This window comes from Maylandia zebra, linkage group LG23 (genome assembly GCF_041146795.1).
Source record: "Maylandia zebra isolate NMK-2024a linkage group LG23, Mzebra_GT3a, whole genome shotgun sequence".
NCBI lineage: Eukaryota > Metazoa > Chordata > Actinopteri > Cichliformes > Cichlidae > Maylandia > Maylandia zebra.
The window spans coordinates 19,777,365-19,783,370 of NC_135188.1; the positions used below are offsets into that span (position 1 = coordinate 19,777,365).

At 40.8% G+C, this 6,006-nt stretch overlaps 1 long non-coding RNA gene across 1 annotated transcript; it reads right to left on the minus strand.

The window, feature by feature from the left end:
* Window positions 1-2,834: 2,834 nt before the first annotated feature.
* On the minus strand, window positions 2,835-4,587 carry LOC143415162 (uncharacterized). Its single transcript, XR_013095790.1, has 3 exons — window positions 4,483-4,587; window positions 4,172-4,277; window positions 2,835-3,558 (listed from the first exon to the last, which is right to left on the minus strand). It is a non-coding gene; the product is annotated as an uncharacterized LOC143415162 (long non-coding RNA).
* Between the last annotated feature and the right edge of the window lie 1,419 nt (window positions 4,588-6,006).

Genomic DNA, 6,006 nt, shown 5'->3' on the forward strand with positions numbered 1-6,006 from the left:
TGATACAGAGGTCAGAAGCCACATTACTACTGTTGCAAACCCCCATAGGAGTATGGGGTCGCATCGATTTGAAAGATTTTCCATGTGGGAACCCCTTGTCAGAGCTGTGGCCTCCCTAATCCACATCGTCCAATCCTTCAGGTCTGAGAAGGATAGCAATGGGCAAGACTGCAAAGGTTGGCATCACTGTTTGAAGCCACACAAAATGGATACACTGTCGCAAGCAAGGCATACCATTATTGGATGTGTACAAAAGGAGACATACCAAGTGGAAGTGTCTTGTTTGGAGAAAGGCGAAGTAATTCCCAAAAGCAGTCCTCTGAGGAAGCTCAGCCCAATTCTTGATGATAGCAAACTTTTAAGAGTTGGTGGGCGGCTCCAGCATGCTTCAATCGAGACACATGAAAAGCATCCTCTCATCATTCCTGGCCGCAGCCACATAGCTACTCTACTTGTAAACTACTACCATGAGCGGGTTCACCATCAAGGCAGAGTTTTTACTGAGGGAGCTATCCGCACGGCTGGCATCTGGATTGTAGGGGCAAAGAAATGTATCTCCAGAAACCTGCACAAGTGTGTTACATGCAACAGACTTCGTGGTAGACCCGCAGAGCAAAAGATGGCAAATCTTCCACCTGATCGTCTTAGCACTGAACCTCCATTTACAAATGTGGGCCTGGATGTATTCGGTCCCTGGAATGTCTCCACCCGTCGCACCCGAGGTGGTGCCGCAAACTCTAAAAGGTGGGCAGTACTCTTCACGTGTTTAAGTGTTCGTGCTGTACATATCGAGCTCATAGAGTCAATGGACACATCGAGCTTCATTAATGCTCTACGGCGGTTCTTTGCTATGCGTGGTCCTGTGAAGATGATCCGCTCTGACTGTGGCACAAACTTTAAGGGGGCTTGCAGAGAACTTCAAATTCTCCTACGGGATGAAACCGATATCTCAAGGTACCTCAGTGAGGAAGGATGCACATGGCTGTTCAACCCACCTCATTCTTCCCATATGGGAGGAGTATGGGAAAGAATGATTGGGGTTTCGAGACGGATTCTTGACTCTATGCTTTCTCAGATCAGTCCCTCGCATCTCACTCATGAAGTGCTTTCGACCCTTATGGCTGAGGTAGGAGCGATAATAAATGCAAGGCCTCTTGCTCCCATCTCAAGTGATCCAGATTCACCGTTTCTTCTGACTCCAGCAATGATCTTGACACAGAAGGTCTGCACCCCTCTTGCTCCTCCAGGATCATTTGAAGCTACAGATATGTATCGTCAGCAGTGGAAACGTGTTCAGCACTTGGCTAATACATTTTGGGAGAGATGGAGGCGAGAATATCTCTCTACTCTTCAAAATCGAAGCAAGTGGCAAAATAGTCAGCCCAATGTCAAGGAAGGGGACTTGGTGTTGCTCAAAGACCCTCAGGTAAAAAGAAATCAGTGGCCAATGGCTCTTGTCACCAAGGCTTACCCAGACAGCGATGGAAAGGTCAGGAAACTCGAACTGAGGGTCACGAAAGGAGGTACCATTAAGACCTTCTTTAGACCAGTAACCGAAGTAGTGGTACTTTTGTCTATCTGATTATCTACCATGGACAGTCAATGTGTTATTTTCTTTAGCTGATTGAACTGCTAAGAAATTGATAGTGGTATTGTGTTCAATACCAGGCGGGGAGTGTAATGTTATGTGCACATTGAGAATTTTAGCATCTCCTAGTGGTTAGCTTGGAGACTGCGGTCAAGTGAATTTTTATGTGGTTTGGCTTGTATTCCTATTGGATGTTTAGAGTCACATGAGTGGGGTGATACAGGAAGAGTTTCCTATTGGATGTTTAGAGTCACATGAGTGGGGTAATGCAGGAAGCCATTTTAGTATTGGGATTTGCACAATGAGGCGTACCAGAAGTCTCCCTGTTTAATCCTTAAGCATCCACCTGTGTTATGCCATGGAGAAGCTTTGTTTGTAAGTTTGAATTGTGTTTCATCTTTATAAGTAGTGAGTGTTGTATATTTTATTGATTTTATGCATATTTGGAGAGATGTATATCTGTTCGCCATGTGAAGCAAATGCATAATTCTTTATTGAGCATATTTCTTTTTTGTATTTTTTGTAGTTTCACAAGTTCTGGGAAATCACTGTAAGTTGTACGTTGATGAAGACAAACAAGTAAACAGCCCTCAACTTTACTTTCACGCCTGACTCATCATTCAACGCTTTCAGTGCTTACGGCATATGTTTAGCTATCTGTCACTTCGTGTACCAGAACCACGCACGCAGGGGACAGAATAGTGTGTGAGCTGTATGTAGTTTAGTTCTCATTATACTTTTGAGTTAACAGAACATATTCACATATTAGTTCATTAGATAAATGTGCATCACTCTGTATCCTTGATCTGCTGGGAATGTGTTACACTGTTTTCTTGACATGCTTAATTGTTGAATCATGAAGAGAAGGTTGTAAGCAGGAGACTCTGTGTCTAAAGACAGGGGAGATAGATAGACCACATTCCACACCCCCACCTTACAGAAAGCAGAGAAACAACTGCCGAGGTCATAACTTAGGCACTGTAACAGAGAAAGAATGTGATGTTTTGGCTTTTACGACTAGATGGGGGCCACTAGAGACTATAAAAAGCTGAGCAACCCGTCACCATTTTGAGACATGCTGTCGAACCTCTGCAAGCATCTCTCCCATCCGGACGTTGTAATGCTCTGACTGTTGAATTGTATGGAAATAAATGATTGTTGATTGAGCATTTATACACCGAGTATTGTCCTTCCTTCAGCCCAAAGATTCAAAGAATTGGGAGATTTCAACACCATGTACCTTTGCTTTCTGAACGAAGACCACCAACTTTCAATCCGTTGATTTGTAGTTGAGGTACCATACATATGACTGTGGGCTCCTGCAAGTTCATCTCCATGGTCTGATCTTAAAGCACAGTGAATGGCTGCCATTGTGCCATTTTCTGTGCCACAGTCTGTACGAAGGCATGCTGGAAGTTGACCAAACCGTGACAAGCACTCCATATAATATTTTGCAATGATACCTGGGTCATTATTTGAGCTGCCACAGCTGAGCCACATAACTTTCCTTGAAAATCCATCGACACATGCACTAATAGCAACACCAAAGGGCTTCAGCTTATCATAACCATCCACATGCCACACTTGATTTGGTCCTTCTGAAAAATATCCTCTTCGAACAAACCTGCGTTTACAGCGACGCTTAACACCATATGGATCTAGTCTTGAGAGTATGTGCATTACATCATTTCTTTTAACTTTCAGATTATACTTTTGTCGCAGTGTCTGACACATGGATCTGTAACCCAGAAGCTGACCTGAGCCTCTCAGTTCTTGTGTAACAGTGGAAATGACAATGTCAGTGGGAGTAAAGTCTGTCCTTCTAGTCATTCCAGCATCTTTTAGCCTCCTCTTTAATGTTCTCAGACTCATACAAATATTATGCTTGTTTTCAAGAAAATCCAGGATCACTTCATATGTATGGCCCTCAGAGAAATACTTATTGATGATGTCTGTGACTGAGACTGGGCCTAAGGTTGAAGAGAAAACATGAAAAGACAATTACGACCGCAGGAATCCACAAATGCACTTAATAAGTGTTTTTAAAAAAAATACCACATCTGAAACAAGTCTCAATAAACATGACTCAAGTATTTAATCTTCTTGATGTGTGCTTAAATAAAGGCCAGCAAAAGCTCAAAGAACATGGACCAGGATTCAGGACTTATCACTCTCATTAAGACCGCTATGCTGACAACTCAAAATGATCAAAATTAGAGAAGTTAGAAGAATTTCGTCACTGTGTACATATGCCCTATTAAGTCATAAACTAGTTTTTAAAATTATGCCGTAGAACCGGTGGCAGGCTTAAACCAGAATACAGTTCTTAGTACCTACCAGTTAATGCCTTTGCGTTTTTGGAATTCTGATTTATCTTTGCATACAGAGTCTTTAACAATACAAAAACCTTAGAATAAGCAAATGAATATAGTACTTTGGAATGGCACATCAATAATAATCCCCCCCCCACCCAAAAAAAAGTTTAACACGCACTACTGAAGCTACTGTGGTGTATATAAGTCATTATGAAGCAATTAAAATGTGAGCAATAAATACTAGAACTTAGGAAAGTGAAGTGCTTACCATTCTCTATAAAAGGTGCTAAAACTTGAATGTTAGTTCCACAGGACCCACAAAAAACTCCAATTTGCCCCACTAGCTGGATTCCACAATATGGACAATACATTGCCTGATGAAGACAATGCCAAATTAAAACCTGAACACATTAACTGCAATATTCCTTAATGACTTTGACTTATTAGTATTTGTTCTCGAGTTTAAAAAAGCTTCATTTCTAAGGCTACATTAAACATTATCTTTGTTAGAATTATCTTTGAATATATATTCCAGATATGTGTAGTATTATTAGAATCATGAGATTACAACATATTTACCTCTCCTCCACTTCTTTGAAGTGTGTCCCAGTCCTAGCGCACTGGTTAGCATGTTTTGGTTCGTGCAACTGGTCCGTCGGGTTATTGTCTCCCCAGGAACATTTCCGTTGTCTTTTTTCCTATTTCCATTGTGCTTTGTGTGCTTTTGCAGCGCTTTTCTTTTTGCAGCGTTTTTCTTTTTGCAGCATTTTTCTTTTTGCAGTGCAGCGTTTTTCTTGAAGTTGCAGTGCACCGTCTTTCTTTTTGTAGCGTTTTTCTTTTTGCAGTGCATCGTTTTTCTTGAAGTTGCAGTGCAGCGTCTTTCTTTTTGCAGCATTTTTCTTTTTGCAAGTGTTTTCTGAAGTTGCAGTCCGTTTGGCCTCTCAGGGCCACCGTACATATCACTTGCATCATCAAATACAAAACCCATTACATTTTACATCAACTTAAAAGATTAATGAGCCTGATGAACTTTACTGTCACAAATACATTTGTCCTTCATTAGCATCACTACTGTACTTGAAGCTCACTTTACACATTAGCACCGAGTCTGTTAGCCTAGCATAACCATGCACCATGATTTGATTTTAAGTACTTCAACATTAAGTAAGTAAGTAAGTAAAATTTATTTATATAGCGCTTTTCACAGATAAAAATCACAAGGTGCTTTACAACACAGAAAATGGGAATATAAAAACAATATAACAGTAAATAAAACAATGTAAAACAATAAAACTATAAAAACAGCATAAGAAGAAATTAATGAAATGCTTTTCTAAATAAAAATGTCTTCAGCTGTTTCTTAAAAGAATCAATGGAGTCCGTGCAGCGAAGAGACAGTGGGAGAGAATTCCACAACCGTGGTGTCACAGTCTGAAAGGCCCGATCACCACGAGTTTTAAAACGAGTGTGCGGTACCACCAGCAGTCTCTGATCTAATGACCTTAAAGCCTGAGAAGATATATGTGGTTTCAGCAGGTCAGATAAATATTGAGGAGCCTGACCAAGCAGGGCCCTAAAGGTTAGAACTAAAATTTTAAAATGAAACCTAAAATTTACAGGCAACCAGTGAAGGGAGGCCAAGACTGGAGTGATATGCGATCTTCTCTTGGTGCCTGTTAAGAGACGTGCTGCAGCATTCTGCACAGTCTGAAGACGATTTAAGGCTGATTTGTTAAAACAAGTAAAAAGGCCGTTACAGTAGTCTAAACGAGAAGAAATAAAAGCATGAATAATCATCTCAAGTTCAAGCTTTGATACCATTAGTCTGAGTTTAGAAATATTCCGTAAATGATAAAAACAGTTTCGGACCAGTTGCTTAGAATGCTGCTCGAGCGACATCGAGCTGTCAAATATGACACCGAGATTTCTAAGGCTTGATTTTACATAAGGGTCTAAGAAGCTGATATGCTGTCTAATTTCTGGGACCATGTGGTCTGGAGCAATAATTAGAGTTTCTGTTTTATCAGAGTTTAGTTGGAGAAAATTGTCATATACAGTGGGGCAAAAAAGTATTTAGTCAGCCACCGATTGTGCAAGTTCCCC